The 24,842-nt window shown below is 48.6% G+C and overlaps 1 long non-coding RNA gene across 2 annotated transcripts; it reads right to left on the reverse strand.

The window, feature by feature from the left end:
* Window positions 1–3,686: 3,686 nt before the first annotated feature.
* Window positions 3,687–10,196, reverse strand: LOC146056307 (uncharacterized). Of its 2 annotated transcripts, XR_014469124.1 has the most exons (4): window positions 9,939–10,196; window positions 4,764–4,964; window positions 4,095–4,549; window positions 3,687–4,036 (listed from the first exon to the last, which is right to left on the reverse strand). It is a non-coding gene; the product is annotated as an uncharacterized LOC146056307 (long non-coding RNA). The 2 variants fall into 2 exon arrangements; XR_014469123.1 differs by lacking the exon at window positions 9,939–10,196 and having other exon boundaries at window positions 4,764–5,097.
* Between the last annotated feature and the right edge of the window lie 14,646 nt (window positions 10,197–24,842).

A 24,842-nucleotide genomic window follows, 5' to 3' on the forward strand; every position in this document is an offset into this window, starting at 1 on the left:
TATGTCGACACATGAGAATGAATATGAAAACATTCAAAAAAAAAGAAAAATAAATCTTCAAAAACTCATGTCAACCTTTTTCATTGTCGACCATAGCCGTGCCAGTGTTTTGCATGTGCCATTTAATCCTGGGGTTGCCGTGAATCGCGCGCGGGGGTGGGGGGGGAGGGAGGAGGTGAGGGGTGTCCGCGAATCACGGGAGGAGGGGTCGTGGGTGGATGCCGAGAATTGCGGGAGGGGGGGAGGCGGGGGGGGGGGGGGGTGTGGGTGCCGCGAATCGTGGCACCATGAACCGTGGGAGGGGGGGCCCGGGGGGTTGTCGCGAATCGTGGGAGGGGGGATCGTGGGAGTCACCGGGTGTGCTGCGAATCGCCACTAGAAAAAATCAGCACAGAAAGGTCAACACATGTAAATGTTGACATAAGTGTGGCACTTCATTGGTGTCCATGTCGACACATGAGAATGAATATGAAAACATTGAAAAAGTGAAAAATAAATCTTGTCAACCTTTTTCATTGTCGACCATAGCCATGTCAGTGTTTTGCATGTGCCATTTAATCATGGGGATGCCGTGAATGGGGGGGGGGGGGGGGGGGGGGGGAGGTGCATACCCAACATGACCCTCTCCAGGAGGGACACATTGCTCTGTTTCTGGACTTTCTTCTTAATTTATGGATTACCATCACCTGTGCTTAAACACCTTTCTTGTCAAGTACCCTGTTTAAAATGACAGGTGATGACAATCATAAATTAAGATGGAAGTCCACAAACAGAGCATTCTGTCCCTCCTGGAGAGGGTCATGTTGGGAGGTATAGAGGTGTGGGGCGCTCACCTGGTGTGTCTGGTGAGTAGTTGTGTCTTTGCTGTGTAACATGGAGAGGCAGAGGGTGTCTGGCACTGTCTGTGGGCTCACTGGGCTGGTTCTCTGTCATGTGAGTCAATCATGTGAGTCAGAGGCTCCACCCAGCGTTATAGCTCCAGACACACTTTGAGTGACAGATGTAGCCAAATATATAAGAGATATATAACCACACACAGGGATCAGCAGCCTCATAACTCCTCCTACTCCTTCCCTTAGCTCCCCCACCTCCTCCTCATCTATTCTCCATCCTCCGCTCCCTCCTACTCTCCTCTCCTCCCCCCCTCTCCTCCCCCACAACCTCTCTTCAGCTTCCCCTTCCTCCGCTCCTCCTCTCCTCTGCTCCTCCTTTCCTCTGCTTCCCCTCCTTTCTTCTGCTTCCAATCCTCTTCACCCCTCCCCTGCTTTCCCTTCTCCTTGTCTCCGCTCCTCTTCTCCTCAGCTACCACATCTCTTTCCCTCCTCCACTACCCCTCCTCCTCCTCTCCTTTGCTTCCCTCCTGCTCACCTCATCTCCTCCGCACCCCCTCCCCTTCTCTCACTTCTCCGCTTCCCCTCTCTTCCTCTCCCCCTCCCCTCTTCTCCTGCACTTCCCCTCCTCCTCACCCCTCTCCTCTTCTCCTGCTCTCCCTTCTCCTCTCCTCCTCTACTCTCCCTCCTCTTACTCCTCCTCTTCTCTGCTCCCTTCTCTCTCTCCTCCCCACCACTTTTCGTCGGAGGAGGAGGAGCATTTCAATCGCTGCTGATCATGTACCATGCAGCACCAATGACAAGAGGTACACAGTGCCTTCTGTGCTACTTCTCTACATGTCCGCTTCTCTCCTCCTCCACTCCTTTGCTCCTTCTCTGATCCCCCTCCTCCACTCCTTTGCTCCTTCTTCTCTGATCCCTCTCCTCCTTCCCCTCCTCCTCTCCCCAGCTCTCCTTTTCCCCTCTTTTGCTCTCCTCACCAATTTCCCCACACTTTTCTCTCTTCAGTGAACCTGTGCTGGGGTACAGGAAGAGAAGACCCAGCGCCGGGGAGATGGAGCAGGAAGAGATGACTAGCACAGAAGAGAGAAAGTGCAGCAGACCCAGTCTGCCCAGGAGCAGGGGCAGCAAAATCATCGCTACCATCGCTGCTGATTGTCACAGGAGGTACCCAGCACCAGCTTGCACTGCGCTCCCTTCTCTGCACCTCCTCCATGCCTCCTCTCCTCCTCCTCTCCCCTCTTCTTGTCTGCTCCTGCTCTCTGTTCTCCCCTCCTCCTCAGCTCCCCAACCACCTCCTCCGCTCCCCCTCCTCCTTTCCTGTTTCCCCCTCCTTTCTTTTGCTTCCAATACTCCTCACCCCCTCCCCTACTTTCCTTTCTTCTTTCCTCTCACTCCTCAGCTCCCCTTCCTCTTCTGCTTCCCCTCCTCCTCTCGCTTCCCTCCTGCTCACCTCCTATACTCCGCACCCCCTCCCCTTCTCTGCTCCTCCACTCCCCCCTCCTCTCCTTCACTTCCCCTCCTCCACACCCCCTCTCCTTTTCTCTCTCTCTCTCCACCCTCTCCCTCTCTCTCCACCCTCTCTCTCTCTCTCCACCCTCTCTCTCTCCACCCTCTCTCTCTCTCTCTCTCCACCCTCTCTCTCTCTCCACCCTCCACCCTCTCTCTCTCGCCCTCTCTCTCTCCACCCTCTCTCTCTCTTTCCACCCTCTCTCTCTCTCTCCACTCTCTCTCTCGCCTCACCCTCTCTCTCTCTCTCTCGCCTCACCCTCTCTCTCTCGCCTCACCCCCCCTCTCTCTCTCTCTCGCCTCACCCTCTCTCTCTCGCCTCACCCTCTCTCTCTCTCGCCTCACCCTCACTCTCTCTCGCCTCACCCTCTCTCTCTCGCCTCACTCTCTCTCTCTCTCGCCTCACCCTCTCTCTCTCTCTCGCCTCACCCTCTCTCTCTCTCGCCTCACCCTCTCTCTCGCCTCACCCTCTCTCTCACCCACTCTCTCTCTCTCTCTCTCTACCCTCTTTCTCTCCACCCTCTCTCTCTCTCCACCCTCTCTCGCCTCACCTCTCTCTCTCTCTCTCGCCTCACCCTCTCTCTCCCTCACCCTCTCTCCCTCTCTCTCTCCCTCTCTCTCTCCACCCTCTCTCTCTCCCTCTCTCTCTCCCTCTCTCTCTCCCTCTCTCCTCTCCACCCTCTCTCTCTCTCTCCACCATCTCTCTCTCCACCCTCTCTCTCTCTCTCCACCCTCTCTCTCTCCACCCTCTCTCTCTCTCTCTCCACCCTATCTCACCTCACCCTCTCTCTCACCTCACCCTCTCTCTCTCTCGCCTCACCCTCTCTCTCTCGCCTCTCTCCCTCTCTCTCTCTCGCCTCACCCTCTCTCTCTCTCTCGCCTCACCCTATCTCTCGCCTCACCCTCTCTCTCTCCTCACCCTCTCTCTCTCCTCACCCTCTCTCTCTCTCTCGCCTCACCCTCTCTCTCGCCTCACCCTCTCTCTCGCCTCACCCTCACTCTCTCTCACCCTCACTCTCTCTCTCTCGCCTCACCCTCTCTCGCCTCACCCTCTCTCCACCCTCTTTCTCTCGCCTCACCCTCTCTCTCTCTCTACCCTCTCTCTCTCCACCCTCTCTCTCCCATTCCCAGCAGTCACCTCTCTGGTCACATCCCCCTGTGTTGCTGTATAATGCCCCAATCCCAGCAGTCACCTCTCCGGTCTCATCCTCTGGTGATACTGTATAATGTCTCATTCCCAGCAGACACCTCTCTGGTTACATTTTTCTGATGTTACTGTATACTGTCCCATACCCAGCAGTCACCTCTCCGGTCACATCCCCCGGTGTTACTGTATAATGTCCCATTTCCATCCCCCTGTGTTACTGTATAATGTCCCAATCCCAGCAGTCTTCTCTCCGGTCACATCCCCAGGTGTTACTGTATAATGTCCCATTCCCAGCTGTATCCTCTCAGATCACATCCCCCGATGTTACTGTATCATGTCCCATTTACAGCAGTCACCTCCCCCGGTGTTACTGTATAATTCCACATTCCCAGCAGTCACATCTCTGGTCACATCCCCCGATGTTACTGTATAATGCCTCATTCCCAGCGGGCACCTCTCCGGTGTTACTGTATAATTCCCCATTCCAGCAGTCACCTCTCTGGTCACATCCCTCGGTGCTAATGTATAATGTCCCATTCCCAGCAGTCACCTCTCTGGTCACACCCCCCCCCATTGTTACTGTATAATGCCCCATTCCCAGCAGTCACCTCTCCGGTCTCATCCTCTGGTGTTACTGTATAATGACCCATTCCCAGCAGTCACCTCTCCGGTCACATCCCCTATTGTTACTGTATAATGCCCCATTCCCAGCAGTCACCTCTCCGGTCACATCCCCCGGTGTTACTGTATAATGTTCCATTCCCAGCAGTCATCTCTCTGGTCACAACCCCCGATGTTACTGTATAATGTCCCATTCCCAGCAGTCACCTCCCCCGGTGTTACTGTATAATGACCTATTCCCAGCAGTCACCTCTCCGGTCAGCAGCTGGATGATTTTGTTGGTGAGTTTCAGGATCTTATGGTCATTGTTTCTCTCATTTATCAATGAGTGAGGTTAAGGCACAGTCTTGGAATCCTGGGTCTTGATCCCTCTTCTGAACACATAGGGACGGCTGCTGCTGGGTGTCTCACATTCACCGTCCTTCTTCGGTGGCACATAATCCTAAGTGAGGAGAAAAATGTTAAATCAACTGCACTGATGGTATAGCAGCTCTCATAAATGCAAAGGTTCTGAGGGGTAAAAAAGAGCGATGGGATAAGTTTATACGAGTGACACCTGTAAAGTAAAAATGTATTAGTAAAATAATGTTTACACTCCTTTTGGAGGATGTGAGGTGAGAGAGGGAGATTGTCGTGCTGTCCCTACTAACCCTAACCTTACAGAGGCAGCGGTATTCCTCAGCTCAGTTGCTGTCCGCTTCTGGGTGGAATCTTCTGTTGCGGCTTTGGTCCCGGGGCGCGGCTTGCTGACGTCAGCGACTGGCGTGTCGGTACTTCGGGCAGCAGCAAAGTCTCCAACCTGTTTCATGCCTCGCTGGGCACTTTGTCAAGGTGGGGTGACTGATAGAAGTTGCTCCCTGTATGTAAGGAAATGAAGTAGAAATTCACATCCAATTTTAACATTTTGTGTATTTCAAAAATGTAAAGAAATAAAAAAAGTTTGGACATTTTCCGAGCAACAATCTGGTTGGAACAAATATTTTAACGACATTTTGGGTGTCACGAACGGTGAAACGGTGTCAAGGCATGCATTATATGTAATAGTAGAGTGCAAGACTAATAAAAACACTAATAAAGAGATTACATCTCCATATGTGCCAAAGTGGTTTGTGCAAAATGCTAGTGAACAGCTAATGAACCCAATACACCAATCATGTCCAAACTATGGCCCGCCAGCTTTTGTGAAACTGCAAGTCCCATCATGCCTTGCCACAGTTTTGCTATTAGGGAATACTAAAACTATGTCAAGGCATGCTGGGATGTGTAGTTTCAAAACAGCTGAAGGGCCATATTTTGGACATGCCTGCAACATACGCTCAGTGACAAACAAGCTTTAAAATCAAAGTCAATTGTTTGGTGACCCGACTCCCAGGCTGCACCTCACCTGGATTTCTCCTCGCACCCTTCACGCACAGTAGGGCAATAAGCTGCATCTAGTTTATTTAGGGCGCAAAAATGCAGCCGACAAGACCAGGGCAAGTGCTGCGAACAATTCATTAGCTCCCACTACATTAGGCAAGAGCTACGGGTGCACAAAACAATTGAATCACCATTATATGTTGTTTAGCACCTTACATAAATTATATATATATTTTTTATTATTATTATTTTAATATGCAGTACAGTAAGACCAGCAACCCTTACCACCAGCATAGCTCTGCCCCAACACTCATGAAGCACCGCCTACATGTTTTGATTGGCCCACAATCCAATCAGTCAAAGAAAATGGATCACCATCAATAGGTAAAAACATTGATGGTCATCCATTGCATAGTATGCCACAATCAATGGGCAGTTGCACTATTGTCATCAATTGCAAAGACGTCCATCCCTAAAGCTGTGCACACACAGTGCAAGTGAGCCTCTGCGCTAAGTTTGCAGTTAAGCACAGATGGCTCAGCATTGTGTGCTGAACAATCTGTCACGGCCAGTGTTCTCTGGTGTGAGAACACTGGCGATGACTAGATTTATAACTGGATGCAGTGTAAATCTAGTCAGGCAACAGCGACGCGCGGGACCGCGCAATCGTCATCACCAGAGGGTATACACGTGGAGTGATCCTTTTTTCATTTCTAAGCGATCTAGTCAGATCACTTAGAAATAAATGAGTTTTGGGGAAAGGGGAACGTGGGGCAATCAGTCGCACAGGTTTTATCAAAGCAGTATTGTTCTCATTTACCCTCAGTGTATTTGTACATCGGTTGGTTAACCGTGAGTAGGGAGGGTGTGCTACCACTGGACACAGGTTTGACAATTTTTGGAAAGAAGAGAAAGTATGTCTCTGTGTGGTGCACAGGTTATTAAGAAAGTAAAATTTAACTTTTATTTGGATATGTTTAAAAGAATGTAGCGAAATATAGACAGACAGTGACACATAAAGACACACACAGTGTAGGTTTAAAAAGGATAGAAATCCTTACTCAGTGTGATCCAACTCAATATCCTCCTAGATGTTGGTTAGATTCTATGTATTAGTAATAATGGTTTATTGTACAGTTTTCCACAGTGGAATTTTGTGCGTTTAAGTCGCCTATTACTGATCTGCTGGTAACAAAATTATCTGGGTTTATGTTCCCCTGTGATGTTACTGATCAGATTACTTCACATCACAAATAGGGTAGGCAATATGGTGCCCCGCGGGTCACCCCTCAAGCGGTGCGTGTCTGGTGAGATCTGCCACCTCTGCACCAGCACTGCGCGCCGCAAATGAGAGGGAGAGCCGCGTCAATGAGGACGTGTACCCTGCAGAGGAGCTCCGGCGTGTTAGAGTCAGCGCCGGAGATCTCCGTCTGTTAGGAGTCAGATCTGAGCGCTGCGGACGTCACGCAAGTAGCGCCTCTGACTGAGCGGTCCAGTGAGAACTGGCATACCGCTCCGACTAAACGATTTTAAGCTAATACAGATCAAAATACATGTAATAGGGATAGGGGAGAGGAGGAGAGCACACTGAGTGGACCTAGACACTCAGTGTGCTCTCCTCCTCTCCCCTACTTTCTCACTTAGAAATAAGCCTCATATCCCCCTGGGCGGGATGTATTAATGTACATCACTGACCCTCGTCTGCCAGCCGCCGCGATGCTACCGCATATGTACTAACATATGCGGCTAGCATCGGGTTGCGGTGACGGAGACCCCCGCGATACCTGTAATGTGGTGTGCGGGGGTCTCTGTCACATCCTGGCGGCTGTCAGTGTCCCCCTGCCTCTCCTCCTCCTCCCTACAGCCGGATGTCCTCCCGGCTGTGACACCTGCTGGGGGAGGAGGAGATCGATGGAGGACGGGAGGGGGGGGGAGGTCGCAAGGACGGTGGGCGGCGATAGAAGCCCATAGGCATCTATAGGGTATCGCCACCCAGAGGTGGCGATACCCTGCCAGGCGGAGACGGGGCGGACGGGTAATGGTACATAGGGAAATGCGGTAAAACCCCCGTTTTACCACATTTTCCCTTTAGTACATCCCGCCCCCTGTGTGTATGCCCCATTAGGATAGTAGATAATACAGTATACACTTTAGACTACAGTATAACTAATGTGACAATAATCCCTGTATAACATACCTCCCAACTTCTGTGTTGGGGAAATAGGGGGTGGGGCGTATGCAAATGAGGGCACAGCTTATGCTAATTAGCCGCGACCTCATTTTCATACGAGAATAGACGCGGTACTTGTGTAGTTTCACGGCCCCGGAATTGCAGAGGCTCGCATGCCGCTCTAGCTATGAAACTTGGCAGCCTGCCAGGTAGCGTAGCGCTGCGCGTGCCAAATGTAATGAAGTGTATCGTGTAAAAAACAGACAAACGGGGCTTAAAAACAAACAAACGGGGCTTATAAATCGCACACCCCGGCACATCGCAAACCCCGGCACACCGCTGGTGTTCCCAATGTAGACGCTAACTTATTTAGCGTCTCAATTCACACTCCCGGCACTTCGGCTTAGACGTGCGCGGACAGCGTTACGTAGTCAGTCAGGGAGCTACGCAGTTTGCGTAGTCAGTCAGCAGTAGCCCTGTATGAGACACTGAGGTGAATGTGTTCCTGAATCAGCCTCACTATCCACGCTCACCCGAAGCGTGGAGAGCCCCGCGAGGGGCGGCGGTACGCGTCCTACGACCTTTTCATACCCCCACTATCCACTTCGGCATGGAGTTGAGAATAGAATAGTGTGGCGAGCGCAGCGAGCCACAGAGCCCGAAGCGTGGCGAGCGCAGTGAGCCGCGCGAGGGGACACGCATACCTTCACAGCTATCTGCGTCCCCTCGCGGGCTTCACAGGTGTCAGCGTCCGCTCGCCACGCTTCGGGCTTACGCTGACACCTGTGAAGCCCGCGAGGGGACGCGGATAGCTGTGAAGGTATCAGCGTGCGCTCGCCACGCTTCGGGCTCGCTGCGCTCGCCACACTATTCTATTCTCAACTCCACGCTGACGTGGATAGTGGAGGTATGAAAAGGTCGTAGGACGCGTACCGCCACGCTTCGGGTGGCCGTGGATAGTGGGATTTACACGGTCCACAGCTGTGGCGTCCACTAGTGGCACTGAGGGTGGGTTTCAATAGTGTTCCCCTAGGGCCACCTAAATTTAAATGCTTTTGCGTCTAAATTTAAATGTACCCCTTCACCTAAGTAAATCCAGACGCATTTGCGTCTGGGTTTACAAGCCCCAACACCTTTGCGGCTTGCAAGGCGCCTGTATTCTAACGCTTTAGCGTCTGAATCCAGGCTTTCCGGCTTCTTAGCGGCTATCTATGTGACTCGAGATTCAAACGCAGTTGCGTCTGAATCTCGCGTACAGTTTAGAAGCGCCGGCATCGCTGTGCCGGGGTGTGCACTTTAACATACCCCCGTTGTCAGCGGTGCCCAGGCGCTGCCTATTTCACTGTGGAACTACAAGTGCCACAGTGACATTGACCTGTCAGCGCTGCTGCTGCTGCTGGCCGGCAGCTACGCTGTTTACATACAGCTAGTGCGGCACAAGCTCAGTCAGACAGAGCTAGAGCGGCACGCGCACGGTTAATCAGAGCCTCTGGCAGGCTGCCAAGTTTCATAGCTAGAGCGGCACGTGAGCCTCTGCACTTCCGGCGCCGTGAAACTACACAAGTACCATAGACGCTGTGCGCATGCGCACAGCATCTATTCTACTAGATTGGGGGTCTCCCAACTGCCACCCCCCGCAGCGGGACAATGCCTGCCGTGGGTGGGACAGCGGGACAGGACCCGAAAATCGGGACTGTCCCGCTGTAATCGTGACAGTTGGGAGGTATGGTATAACCATCCAGCAAGCAATCCCGTACATGTACTTGGTGTCACCTGAACGCAGCAGTGATCCCAGCCTATATACAGTATGCCCAGTTTTCCTACATCTGCACTAATGGCTACGTGCAGTTTGCTAGCCTGTACGGTTTGGCGCACCTGTATCTCACCACATTGGCATGCCGGGCACATATTTACCATTACACTCACATGTGTTTATTATCATAGAACATAGCAAAGCGCGCATAGCTACTGCAGCAGAGAGAGAGAACATATGGTATACACACAGAGGCTTTCCATAGATTATAATCTGGTCTATATACACCTGTGTCACACTTTGGGAAAGCAGATAGATAATATACAGTGTATAATAATGCAGACAGCACTGGGGCTGAGATATTACAACCTGAGCCATAGAGTAGCGCTGCTGAGGATACACTGGTATGCCCATACACATAGATATCCCCAGTAGCACCATACAGCAGCCCTGTGGGAGTCACATACATGACCAACATACAGACTGAGCTCCAGTCCTCACCCACAGGTTGCTCAATGCTCAGGGGGTGTTCTGCACATGTGCACTTACCAGCCGCTTCTTCTACGCAGGGGCAGAGCGTCCATGGCGTCCCAGTCAGTGACTGCCTCCATCAGAGCAGCCGGGGCAGAGTGCTCATGTAGGGGGAGCAGCAGTGATGACGATGCAATATGTGCCAGGTGTAGTTCCAGCAGCTGCCAATAGGTGGCGATGGTGCGGCACAGCGTGAATGACGTCACTGCATTGTAGCTACGAGATACACGGACAGTCCGTGTATGAGTGGCTGGTACAGTGGCGTGTACCGTTAGTTCAGCGTCTGGGACAGCCACTCAGGCTGAGCCACCACGGGTTCGAATCCTCCTCCAGTGTCTGCTGTTTCAGGGGCGTGGGGTGTAGCGCCTTCGGATCCGGGAGCAGCCTGAGTTTTTGACTCATCCACTGATACCACAATATTTTCTGCTCAAACTACATAATATTAATAATTAGCCACCATATATAACCAGGATGAATAACCTTAAGTGGGGGCAGGACGGAGACTGTGTACAGACCAATTACCATTACGGCTGCTCTGATGGAGGTAGTCACTGACTGGGACGCCATGGACGCTCTGCCCCTGCGTAGAATATACAGTTTATTCATTGGCACAAAACAGCAAAATAGGTTAAAATTAAAAAAGTGCATTAAGAAAAAGTGAATAGAAATTGGAGCTGTGTGTCCGTGTCGCTGTACACTTATACAGTGCCCGTGTCAGCAGATTTCCACATACACAATTTTCTTTAATAACTCATGTCGACCTATTCCTGTGTTGACCTTTTTCATGCAGCCTTTTGGATTGTGTCGACCATTTTCAGCGTCAATTTAAACCAGGTCGATCTTTTTCATATGTAGACCTTTTCACTGCAGACCAATAGATCTAATTACTGTTGACTTAATGACCCTCACCCCTGGTCACAGCATCTATAAACTGTTATGTAGGACAGGAGACAAGTCCCGAAAACGAATAGCATTCCTCCCAACTGTCCTGATTACAGTGGTACGGTCCCGCTATTTGGAGCCTGCCCTGATGTCCCTTGAGGGGAGGTGATCATGGCTGCTCTGCTTTGTGGGGCAGCCGGTGATTGCTGGATAGGTGCAGCAAGGAGAGACGGGGCTGGGTACGCTGGCAAAGAAGATGGAAAACCCGGGGCCTCGATGCCCGGTCCCGCCCCCGTTGCACATAGCCCCACCCCTTTCCAGGGCCAGCTGCATGCAGGTCCCACTGATCTATTGGTAAAAGTTGGAAGGCATGTTTGATGTTCTGTGTATACAATACATTCCTTTTTCTTTTTTAATAGTAGGATCGGCAGCAATTAGCTGTATGCTCTGGCCTTCGTCTGCGGATCTTCACCTCCAATGAAGTGTATGGCCTTTGTCAAACATACATAAAAAAAAAAAAAAAATGATACCCGATCTATTGTCTGCGGGCGCGGCCTGACGGGCAACCCGTACAGACAGACGTGATTCTAGTCTGGCTCTAAACACAGATATTTCTCCATTCCCTGGAGAGAAATTGGCCTCACACTCCTTGCTGAAACAGGTAAGGATCATATGGTCGACCTAAAGATTGTCGACAGTCATTAGGTCAACATACTGCAAGGTTAACAGGTCAACAGGTCATTTGGTCCAAAAAAGCATTAGGTCGAAATGGTCTAGCTCAACATGGGGTTTTGTACTTTTTTTTTTTACCCGAATGCCGACACAGTCAACATGGACACAGGATTAAGTGCACCGCATCCCCTCGCATGTCTGGCTGTGCTTGGCACTCTATGTTATTCTCCTACCACACCCTAGTGCAGGCATTCCCAACCACGGTCCTCAAGGCACACCAACATTACAGGTTTTAATGATATCCAGGCTTGAGCACAGGTGACTTAATTAGTACCTGTGATTTGGATTAATCCATCTGTGCTGAAGCCTGGATATCACTAAAACCTGCACTGTTGGTGTGTCCTGAGGACCGTGGTTGGGAACGCCTGCCCTAGTGGATGGTAGGGCATGAAATTCCGCCTGTCAGCACATGTCGGCTCAAAAAAAAAACCAAAATTCCAGTGAAAAACCCAGTCGACCTAGACCATGTTGACCTAATGACCTGTCGACCTAGACCCATGTCGACTTTGCAGTATGTCGACCTGATGACTTTCGACCATCTGATACCGCTGATACCGGTTAATAGATAGAGGTTATCAATCCGCACGGCCTGTAATTGGTATAGCTATCTCACCCCTGCATTACTATATTAAGTATCAATTGGTAATGGGGGAGGCGCACCCAGGAATATGTATTAGACTTGGAAGCAAAGAAAGATAAAGTATTCCTACAAGGGGCAATCTAGGTTAGCATATATTAATGTTCTGATTAATGTTATAGGTACATTAATAAAGTGACCCAAGAAACAGAGAATTGGCTAAAACATGATGTTTATTGATTCATTTATTAAGGACAGCGAAATATTAACCCCTTCCCGACATTTGACGTACATTTACGTCATGGCCGGGATGTTCTTCCCGACACATGGCATAAATGTACGTCACGACTTTAAACTGTCACTGCGTCTAGAGACGCAGTGACAGAGGGACGATGTCTGCTGTCCCTGACAGCAGACATGTCCCTGCATGCCCAGGGGGGGCTGCGATGCCGCCCCCCCGTCGGCGATCGCTGTGATTGGCTGTTCAGTGTGAACAGCCATTCACAGCGGTTTCCTGTGTTACCAGCGAATCAGACGCTCGGTAACACAGGTGTCAATCACCGCCGGGCGTAAGGGGGCATGAGGGGGTCATCGGTGACGATGACACCTCACCCCACCCTCACCCCACCTTCCTCCAAGGCTGTGATTGGTCCGTCGGACCGACAGCCAATCACAGCCAAGGCGCGACATTTAAACTAACGGTGACTGCGCTGCAGACGCCATTCCGGTCTGGAATAGCGTGCAGAGCGGTCACCGTGCCTATCTGCCGTGATACTGACCTGATCCTTGCTAATACTTACCTGATCCTTGCAAATACCTTACCTGATCACCTGATCACTGCTTGTAGCGTGCTGGACGCTTCCTGGATCTGACTTCTTGGGACTTCCTGCTGCTGCTGCAGTGTGATAGAGAGATAGAGAGATAGAGAGAGAGATAGAGAGAGATAGAGAGATAGTGACAGAGAGAGCTATATTTTGTGTCTGCTACCCCCCCTTTTTGGGGGTGCAGGGTTTTTTTATATATAAATAACTGTCAGTGCTGCTGCTGCAGTGTCATAGAGTGATAGATAGTGATAGATAGTGATAGATAGTGACAGATAGAGAGATTTGTGTCTGCTACCCCCCCTTTTTGGGGGTGCAGGTTTTTTTTTTATATATATAACTGTCAGTGCTGCTGCTGCAGTGTCATAGAGTGATAGATAGTGATAGATAGTGAGAGATAGAGAGATAGAGAGAGATAGTGACAGAGAGTGATAGAGAGTGTATATTTTGTGTCTGCTACCCCCCCTTTTTGGGGGTGCAGGTTTTTTTTTATACATATAACTGTCAGTGCTGCTGCTGCAGTGTCCTAGATTGATAGATAGTGATAGATAGTGATAGATAGTGAGAGATAGAGAGAGATAGTGACAGAGAGTGATAGAGAGTGTATATTTTGTGTCTGCTACCCCCCCCCCTTTTGTGCTGATCAGTATATCTGTGCTGATCAGCAACTTTTTGGGGGCGCAGGGTTTTTTTTTTTTATATATACCTGTCAGTTGCTGCCAGTTGCACTGTCAGTTGCACCAAAGGTTGTGCACCTGCTGCCCCTCACTGGTAATCAGTGTCGCATCACTGATCACCTTTTTTTTTTTTGAGAGTGCTGTGGGGTCTTTTTTTAATTTTTTTTTTTACACACACTGTGATTTTGTGGGTGTCCTGTGGCCACTGTGCGCTGATCAGTGACGTACATCACTGATCAGCTTTTTCGGCACAGGGTTGATCTATTTTTTTTTTTTTGATCAAATTCCTGTTGCCTTTGAGCGCTGTTCAGTGACGGACGTTACTGACCAACATCTGTGCTCAATTTTTGGCGCAGGACCTTTTTTTTTTTTTTTTAACCCCTTCAATTTTTTTTTTTTTATTGGGATCAAATTCCTGTATAAAGTATTTTTTTTTTCTGCACTACATACACACTACACACTACATACCCCCCGGGTTGAAATAAAGTTTGTACCCCCCCCTACACTATACACGTGTTGAAACATTTCACTACCAGTAACACAAAAATAAAAATGGCATCCCAAATGTCATCCCAAATGTCATCCCAGTCATCCAGAAGAATGTATTCAGCGGAGGAGGCATATGCCATGCTTGCCTCTGACTCTGACACAGCCAGTGATGCAAGCGGGGAATTTGAAGGATTTGTCTTAAGCTCCTCTTCCTCCTCTGGTGATGAGGGACCCCCTCAAAGACGCCCCCGTAGAGCAGCTGAGACCCCCCCAATAATTGATCTCGTATGGACCCCACCACCAGACAATTTTGTGCCCCAGGTTCCTGAGTTTTTGGCCATGCCAGGAATCCAATTTGATTCCACAGGTCTCAGAGAAATTGACTTTTTCAAATTATTTTTCTCTGATGATTTTATAAATTTAATGGTGGACCAAACTAATTTATATGCCCAGCAGTTTATTGCTCAAAACCCCACGTCATCATTTGCTAGGTGGACCCCTGTAGATGCAGTAGAGATGATGACGTTTTGGGGTCTGGTGTTTCATATGGGCATAGTAAAAAAGCCAGAAATTAGGCAATATTGGAGTACAGATGTTCTGTACAGCACCCAATTTTACCGTATGGCCATGCCCCGGGCTCGATTTGAGACGATCCTTACATTTTTGCATTACAACGATAATGCACAGTGCCCTCCCAGAGATGATCCCACCTTTGACCGGCTATTCAAAGTCAGGCCGGTCATTGATCATTTCAGTGCCAAATTTGCAGAGATGTACATCCCTGAAAAATTTATTTGTATTGACGAGTCCCTTATACATTTTAAAGGAAGGGTTAAATTCCGCCAGTACCTTCCCAGTAAGAGGGCAAGGTATGGCATAAAAATGTATAAGCTGTGTGAAAGCACCTCAGGGTACACCCACAGGTTTAGGGTATATGAAGGGAAGGATTCAAGAATTGAACCGCCAGAATGCCCCCCCTCCCTCGTAGGTGTTAGTGGAAAAATTGTCTGGGATTTAGTGCACCCCTTCCTGGATAAAGGTTATCACCTCTATGTGGATAACTTTTACACCAGCATCCCCCTGTTTAAGGCCCTTGGTTCAAGAGGTACAGCAGCTTGCGGTACTGTGCGCAAGAACCAAAGAGGCCTCCCAAAAACGCACATTGCCCAAGTAATGAGAAGGGGTGAAAGCAGGGGAATATGCACCGAAAATATGTTGTTGGTCAAATATAAGGACAAGAGGGATGTCCTTATACTGACAACAATTCACGGAGACAGTACCACCTCCGTCCCTGTACGAGGTACCAGTACCCACACCTCCAAACCTAATTGTATCCTGGATTACAATAAGTACATGGGCGGAGTGGATCTTTCAGATCAGGTACTGAAGCCGTACAGTGCCCTGCGGAAAACAAAAATCTGGTACAAGAAGCTGGCCGTGTATATCATCCAGATGGCACTGTATAACGCTTACGTGCTATTCCGTTCTACCGGCCAGAGGGGGACATTTATGCACTTTCAAGAGGAAGTCATAAAGGGCCTAATATTTGGGAACCAGCAGGCAGAGGGCCCCAGTACTTCTAGTACTGGCCCCCGTATTGTACCAGGGCAGCATTTTCCTGATGAAATCCCCTCCACTGGAAAAAAGGGCAGGACACAAAAAAGGTGCAAAGTTTGCTATAAAAAGGGAATAATAAAGCAAACTATTTTCCAGTGTGACACTTGCCCCGACAAACCCGGCCTATGTATAAAGGAGTGTTTTAAAATATACCACACATCTATGGATTATTAGGTTCATAATTTCACCGTGCTTCGGGGGTCTTGCTAATGCGACATAGCACCCACCAAAATTCCACCAGAATCTGAGCTGCAAAATCCAAAAATCACTCCTTCCCTTCTGAGTCCTGCCATGCACCCAACTGGTATTTTTCGGTCACATGTGAGACATTGCCGTACTCGGGAGAAATTGGGGCACAGATTTTGGGGTGCTTTTTCTCCTTCATACCTTCTAAAAATGAAAAATTTTGAGCCAGAACTGCATTTTTGTGTAAAAAAATGTAATTTTTCATTTTCACTGTCCAGTTGTATCAAAATTGGTGAAACCCCTGGGGGTTTGAAATGTACACTATACCCCTAGATGAATTCCCTGAGGGGTGTAGTTTGCAAAATGGGGTCACTTGTGGGGGGGTTTCACTGTATTGGTGCTTTGGGGGTCTTGCTAATGCGACATAGCACCCACCAACATTCCACCAGAATTTGTGCTGCAAAATCCAAATATCACTCCTTCCCTTCTGAGTCCTGCCACTTTTTGGTCACACATGAGGCATTGCCGTACTCGGGAGAAATTGGGGCACAGATTTTGGGGTGCCTTTTCTCCTTCATACCTTCTGAAAATGAAAAATTTTGAGCCAGAACTGCATTTTTGTGTAAAAAAATGTAATTTTTCATTTTCACTGCCCAGTTGTATCAAAATTGGTGAAACCCCTGGGGGTTTGAAATGTACACTATACCCCTAGATGAATTCCCTGAGGGGTGTAGTTTGCAAAATGGGGTCACTTGTGGGGGGGTTCCACTGTATTGGTGCTTGGGGGGTCTTGCTAATGCGACATAGCACCCACTAAAATTCCACCAGAATCTGAGCTGCAAAATCCAAAAATCACTCCTTCCCTTCTGAGTCCTGCCATGCACCCAAATGGTATTTTTTGGTCACATGTGAGGCATTGCCGTACTCGGGAGAAATTGGGGCACAGATTTTGGGGTGCTTTTTCTCCTTCATACCTTATGAAAATGAAAAATTTTGAGCCAGAACTGCATTTTTGTGTAAAAAAATGTAATTTTTCATTTTCACTGCCCAGTTGTATCAAAATTGGTGAAACCCCTGGGGGTTTGAAATGTACACTATACCCCTAGATGAATTCCCTGAGGGGTGTAGTTTGCAAAATGGGGTCATTTGTGGGGGGGTTCCACTGTATTGGTGCTTTGGGGGTCTTGCTAATGCGACATAGCACCCACCAACATTCCACCACCAAAAATCACTCCTTCCTTTCTGAGTCCTGCCATGCACCCAAATGGTATTTTTTGGTCACATATGAGGCATTGCCATACTCGGGAGAAATTGGGGCACAGATTTTGGGGTGCTTTTTCTCCTTCATACCTTATGAAAATGAAAAATTTTGAGCCAGAACTGCATTTTTGTGTAAAAAAAATGTAATTTTTCATTTTCACTGCCCAGTTGTATCAAAATTGGTGAAACCCCTGGGGGTTTGAAATGTACACTATACCCCTAGATGAATTCCCTGAGGGGTGTAGTTTGCAAAATGGGGTCACTTGTGGGGGGGTTCCACTGTATTGGTGCTTGGGGGGTCTTGCTAATGCAACATAGCACCCACCAACATTCCACCAGAATCTGAGCTGCAAAATCCAAAAATCACTCCTTCCTTTCTGAGTCCTGCCATGCACCCAAATGGTATTTTTTGGTCACATGTGAGGCATTGCCGTACTCGGGAGAAATTGGGGCACAGATTTTGGGGTGCTTTTTCTCCTTCATACCTTCTGAAAATGAAAACTTTTGAGCCAAAACTGCATTTTTGTGTAAAAAATGTAATTTTGCATTTGCACAGCCCAGTTGTATCAAAATTGGTGAAACCCCTGGGGGTTTGAAATGTACACTATACCCCTAGATGAATTCCCTGAGGGGTGTAGTTTGCAAAATGGGGTCACTTGTGGCGGGGTTCCACTGTATTGGTGCTTGGGGGGTCTTGCTAATGCGACATAGCACCCACCAAAATTCCACCAGAATCTGAGCTGCAAAATCCAAAAATCACTCCTTCCCTTCTGAGTCCTGCCATGCACCCAAATGGTATTTTTTGGTCACATGTGAGGCATTGCCGTACTCGGGAGAAATTGGGGCACAGATTTTGGGGTGCTTTTTCTGATTCATACCTTCTGAATATGAAAAATTTTGAGCCAGAACTGCATTTTTGTGTAAAAAAATGTAATTTTTCATTTTCACTGCCCAGTTGTATCAAAATTGGTGAAACCCCTGGGGGTTTGAAATGTACACTATACCCCTAGATGAATTCCCTGAGGGGTGTAGTTTGCAAAATGGGGTCACTTGTGGGGGGGTTCCACTGTATTGGTGCTTTGGGGGTCTTGCTAATGCGACATAGCACCCACCAACATTCCACCACCAAAAATCACTCCTTCCCTTCTGAGTCCTGCCATGCACCCAACTGGTATTTTTTGGTCACATATGAGGCATTGCCATACTCGAGAGAAATTGGGGCACAGATTTTGGGGTGCTTTTTCTCCTTCATACCTTATGAAAATGAAAAATGTTGAGCCAGAACTGCATTTTTGTGTAAAAAAATGTAATTTTTCATTTTCACTGCCCAGTTGTATCAAAATTGGTGAAACCCCTGGGGGTTTGAAATGTACACTATACCCCTAGATGAATTCCCTGAGGGGTGTAGTTTGCAAAATGGGGTCACTTGTGGGGGGGGTTCCACTGTATTGGTGCTTGGGGGGTCTTGCTAATGCAACATAGCACCCACCAACATTCCACCAGAATCTGAGCTGCAAAATCCAAAAATCACTCCTTCCCTTCTGAGTCCTGCCATGCACCCAAATGGTATTTTTTGGTCACATGTGAGGCATTGCCGTACTCGGGAGAAATTGGGGCACAGATTTTGGGGTGCTTTTTCTCCTTCATACCTTCTGAAAATGAAAAATTTTGAGCCAGAACTGCATTTTTGTGTAAAAAAATGTAATTTTTCATTTTCACTGCCCAGTTGTATCAAAATTGGTGAAACCCCTGGGGGTTTGAAATGTACACTATACCCCTAGATGAATTCCCTGAGGGGTGTAGTTTGCAAAATGGGGTCACTTGTGGGGGGGTTCCACTGTATTGGTGCTTTGGGGGTCTTGCTAATGCGACATAGCACCCACCAACATTCCACCACCAAAAATCACTCCTTCCTTTCTGAGTCCTGCCATGCACCCAAATGGTATTTTTTGGTCACATATGAGGCATTGCCATACTCGGGAGAAATTGGGGCACAGATTTTGGGGTGCTTTTTCTCCTTCATACCTTATGAAAATGAAAAATTTTGAGCCAGAACTGCATTTTTGTGTAAAAAAATGTAATTTTTCATTTTCACTGCCCAGTTGTATCAAAATTGGTGAAACCCCTGGGGGTTTGAAATGTACACTATACCCCTAGATGAATTCCCTGAGGGGTGTAGTTTGCAAAATGGGGTCACTTGTGGGGGGGTTCCACTGTATTGGTGCTTGGGGGGTCTTGCTAATGCAACATAGCACCCACCAACATTCCACCAGAATCTGAGCTGCAAAATCCAAAAATCACTCCTTCCTTTCTGAGTCCTGCCATGCACCCAAATGGTATTTTTTGGTCACATGTGAGGCATTGCCGTACTCGGGAGAAATTGGGGCACAGATTTTGGGGTGCTTTTTCTCCTTCATACCTTCTGAAAATGAAAAATTTTGAGCCAGAACTGCATTTTTGTGTAAAAAATTTAATTTTTCATTTTCACTGCCCAGTTGTACCACAATTGGTGAAACCCCTGGGGGTTTGAAATGTACACTATACCCCTAGATGAATTCCCTGAGGGGTGTAGTTTGCAAAATGGGGTCACTTGTGGGGGGGTTCCTAAATTTTAGCATCTTATGGTGCCTAGAAACCTACATGGTGCCTAAAAAATAATCTCATAAAAAGGAGGCTCCAAAATCAAGTAGGTGCTCCTTCTATTATGAAGCCTGTGGTTTGGTCAACGTGCACACTAGGGCCACATATAGGATATTTATGAAAACAAAAGAATTGGGGGAATCAATTTTTAGTCACATTTCTCTAGTAAAATGTACTGTGTTCCTTAGAAAAATGTATTAAAATTGCAAATCTGCAAAAAAATGAAATTTTGAAATTTCACCTACACTTTGTTTTAATTCCTGTGAAACACCTAAAGGGTTAACAAACTTCCAAAATGCTGTTTTGAATACTGTGAGGGGTGCAGTTTTTGAAATGGTATCATTTATGGGGGTGTCTCACATACAAGTCCCTCAAAGTCACATCAGAACTGAACTGGTCCCTAAAAAAATCAGTGTTTGAAATTTTCTTGAAAATTTGAGAATTTGCTATTCATATTGTAAGCCTCCTAGTGTCCAAAAAAATTAAAAGGAAGTTGAAATAATGATGGAAACATAAAGTAGACATATGGTCTATGTTAGTTATTAACTATTTTGAGTGGTATGATTATTTGTCTCACAAGCAGAAAATTTAACATTTTGCAAATTGCTAAATTTTCCATTTTTTTACGACATTTTGGTATTTTTCACAAAAAAACACAGTCTGTATCGACCCAAATTTACCACTAATTTGAAGTACAATGTGTCACGAAAAAACAATCTCAAAATCACTGGGATAAGTAAAAGCAAAAAAAAGTTATCCCCACTTAAGTGATACATGTCAGATTTGAAAAAAAGGGCTCTGTCAGGAACGCAAAAACTGGCTCTGTCAGGAAGGGGTTAAAAACATAAGTGAAAAGTGATAAATGTGAAATAAAGTGCATTAGAAAAAAAATTAAAATAAGTCTGTTACGTGTGTGTTATCGGTCATAGCATGTGTGTCTGTAATACTGTTATTAATCTCCACGCAAATATCAATTATTGCTCTAATTAGGCAGTCTTGTAAATTCATTATCAAAGGGACATGTGCACGTTTCAAGATGACGGGTGCAGCAAAATTGTTAGGAATAAAGGTGCGTACACACGGGGCAATATGATCGCTAGCAATATATTGCTCAGCAATCATATTGCCCAGTGTGCCGTTTTCATCTGCGACCAGAGATGGTCGCAGATGAAAATTTAAACACTGCTGGGTGAAGAGGCAGGGGATGTCGCTGGTCGGAGGAGCATGCTCCTCCGACCAGCGACCATTCAGGGGCTGAAAACGGGAGCGCGCACCCGGCGATTTATCGCTGGTGCACACTCCAATCACTGGCAATATGGTTGCTCAGCGACCATATTCCCAGCGATTTCAGCCCCTATCGCCCCCGTGTGTACACAGCATAATCGCCCCCGGATGACGTCAGCGAACCGGGACCAGGGCGGTCTTTTTGTATGGGCTTAATGGGCACTTGCTCTGGGGCCCCAGGTGTATAAGGGCCATACTCTGATAGCTGAGGATCCCCTTTTTCCAGGGATACCAGAATTTTGAAAATCGGCCCTGGGGAAATGGAGATATCCAACTTCAAAGCAGCAGTCCACATCTGACCTGTTAATTGCACTTCCCAGTCAGAATTCTCAGGTTCTCTCTGACTAAGGCTGGTTTCACACACTCCGGCTCCTGCCGGACGGTGAAATCCCGCACGGCCAGGGAGCCGTGCCGCACACACTAGTTGTGAATGGACACTATTGTGTCCATTCACACGGGACGGCCACGGCCCGGCCGCACGGTTGCAGCCGAATCCCGCCACTGGAAGGGACGGCTGCCAGGCTGTGGCCATCCCTTCCATGATAAACTAGTGTGTGAGGCACGGCTCCCTGGCCGTGCGGGATTTCACCGTCCGGCAGGAGCCGGAGTGTGTGAAACCAGCCTTAAGGTGCCCATACACGTCTCGATGCGGGCGTGCATTTTGAGCTTAAATAGCACGCATCGCATGCCTTGTACATGCGTTGTGCATGCAATGCGATGAAAAGCAAGTACAAAAGTATGTGCAGCACATACTTTTTGTACAGTGCGATGAGATGCCGCGGGAGCGCGCATCTCAAAGCACACATTGCACCCGCCGCATTGGAATGTGTATGGGCACCTTTAGAGTTTTTCTGAGGAGGGGAGAATAGGTAAGGGTCCCAGTGCATTGCTTTGCCCAGGGGCCTACACTGCTGTTACGACGGATTCAGTATGAAATCCCGGCGGTCGGGATCCCGGCGTTCAAAATCCCGACGCCGGAATCCCGAACGCCGAAATCCTGACAAGGGGGGCACGTGGATCGCCCCCCCTTGCGGGCTCGCTGCACTCGCCACGCAGCAGGCCCGGTGACTTGCTACGCTCGGCACGCTAATTTATTCTCCCTCCAGGGGTGTCGTGGACACCCACGGAGGGAGAAAGTGTCGGGATTTCGGCGGTCGGGATTCCGGCATCGGGATTCTGAACGCCAGGATTCCCTCCAACGGGATTTTAACTGCATCCCGTTAAGACAGCCCTGGCTGGGACTGAACCGTTTCAAAGTCCCGGTGCGACCCTGCATTTTGCGATGTGAAAGCTGTATCAGTGTGTCCGGTCATGTACTTTGACTATTCATGATCCAGCACTGAGATTGACTTATTTGTGAAGGCAGGAGAAATATTTTCATGGTCGCCAACCATCGAAGGATTTCTCCTGTAGCAGTGGAATACGAGGGCAAGTGTCTTTGTTACACATCCCCTTGCATTGTAGGGAGGGGAAACGGTGGGAACCGGTATTCGGCAGGACGGCCTCTCTAGCAATCAGGCACATCCCCTGGTGTTACTGTATAATGTCCCATTCCCAGCAGTCACCTCTCCGGTCACATCCCCCGGTGCTCCTGTATAATGCCCCATTCCCAGCAGTCACCTCTCCGGTCACATCACCAGGTTTTACTGTATAATGCCCCAATCCCAGCAGTCACCTCTCTGGTCACATCCCCAGGTTTTACTGTATAATGCCCCAATCCCAGCAGTCACCTCTCTGGTCACATCCCCCGGTTTTACTGTATAATGTCCCAATCCCAGCAGTCACCTCTCCGTCACATCCGCCAGGGTTACTGTATAATGCCCCATTCCCAGCAGCCACCTCTCCGGTCATATCCCCCGGTGTTACTGTATAATGTCCCATTCCCAGCAGTCACCTCTCTGGTCACATCCCCCTGGTGATACTGTATAATTTCCCATTCCCACCAATCACCTCTCAGGTCACATCCCCCTGTGTTACTCTATAATGCCCCATTTCCAGCAGTCACCTCTCTGGTCACATCCAACGGTGTTACTCTATAATGCCCCAATCCCAGCAGTCACCTCTCTGTCACATCCGCCAGGATTACTCTATAATGCCCCATTCCCAGCAGTCACCTCTCTGGTCACATCCAACGGTGTTACTCTATAATGCCCCATTCCCAGCAGTCACCTCTCTGGTCACATCCCCCGGTTTTACTGTATAATGTCCCAATCCCAGCAGTCACCTCTCCGTCACAACCGCCAGGGTTACTGTATAATGCCCCATTGCCAGCAGCCACCTCTCCGGTCACATCCCCCGGTGTTACTGTATAATTTCCCATTCCCAGCAGTCACCTCTCTGGTCACATCCCCCCGGTGTTACTGTATAATGTCCCATTCCAAGCAATCACCTCTCCAGTCACATCCCCCGGTGTTACTCTATAATGCCCCATTTCCAGCAGTCACCTCTCTGGTCACATCCAACGGTGTTACTCTATAATGCCCCATTCCCAGCAGTCACCTCTCCGGTCACATCCCCCGGTGTTACTGTATAATGTCCCATTTCCAGCAGTCACCTCCAACGGTGTTACTGTATAATTCCCCATTCCAAGCAGTCACCTCTCTGGTCACATCCCCCAGTGTTACTGTATAATGTCCCATACCCAGCAGTCACCTCTCCGGTCACATCCCCCGGTATTACTGTATAATGTCCCATTTCCAGCAGTCACCTCTCCGGTCACATCCCCCGGTTTTACTGTATAATGTCCCAATCCCAGCAGTCACCTCTCCGTCACATCCGCCAGGGTTACTGTATAATGCCCCATTCCCAGCAGCCACCTCTCCGGTCATATCCCCCGGTGTTACTGTATAATGTCCCATTCCCAGCAGTCACCTCTCTGGTCACATCCCCCTGGTGATACTGTATAATTTCCCATTCCCACCAATCACCTCTCAGGTCACATCCCCCTGTGTTACTCTATAATGCCCCATTTCCAGCAGTCACCTCTCTGGTCACATCCAACGGTGTTACTCTATAATGCCCCAATCCCAGCAGTCACCTCTCTGTCACATCCGCCAGGATTACTCTATAATGCCCCATTCCCAGCAGTCACCTCTCTGGTCACATCCAACGGTGTTACTCTATAATGCCCCATTCCCAGCAGTCACCTCTCTGGTCACATCCCCCGGTTTTACTGTATAATGTCCCAATCCCAGCAGTCACCTCTCCGTCACAACCGCCAGGGTTACTGTATAATGCCCCATTGCCAGCAGCCACCTCTCCGGTCACATCCCCCGGTGTTACTGTATAATTTCCCATTCCCAGCAGTCACCTCTCTGGTCACATCCCCCCGGTGTTACTGTATAATGTCCCATTCCAAGCAATCACCTCTCCAGTCACATCCCCCGGTGTTACTCTATAATGCCCCATTTCCAGCAGTCACCTCTCTGGTCACATCCAACGGTGTTACTCTATAATGCCCCATTCCCAGCAGTCACCTCTCCGGTCACATCCCCCGGTGTTACTGTATAATGTCCCATTTCCAGCAGTCACCTCCAACGGTGTTACTGTATAATTCCCCATTCCAAGCAGTCACCTCTCTGGTCACATCCCCCAGTGTTACTGTATAATGTCCCATACCCAGCAGTCACCTCTCCGGTCACATCCCCCGGTATTACTGTATAATGTCCCATTTCCAGCAGTCACCTCTCCGGTCACATCCCCCGGTGTTACTGTATAATGCCTCATTCCCAGCAGTCACCTCTCTGGGGTTACTGGA

The sequence above is a fragment of the Crinia signifera genome, unplaced genomic scaffold, assembly GCF_055691185.1.
Source record: "Crinia signifera unplaced genomic scaffold, ASM5569118v1 HAP2_SCAFFOLD_785, whole genome shotgun sequence".
NCBI lineage: Eukaryota > Metazoa > Chordata > Amphibia > Anura > Myobatrachidae > Crinia > Crinia signifera.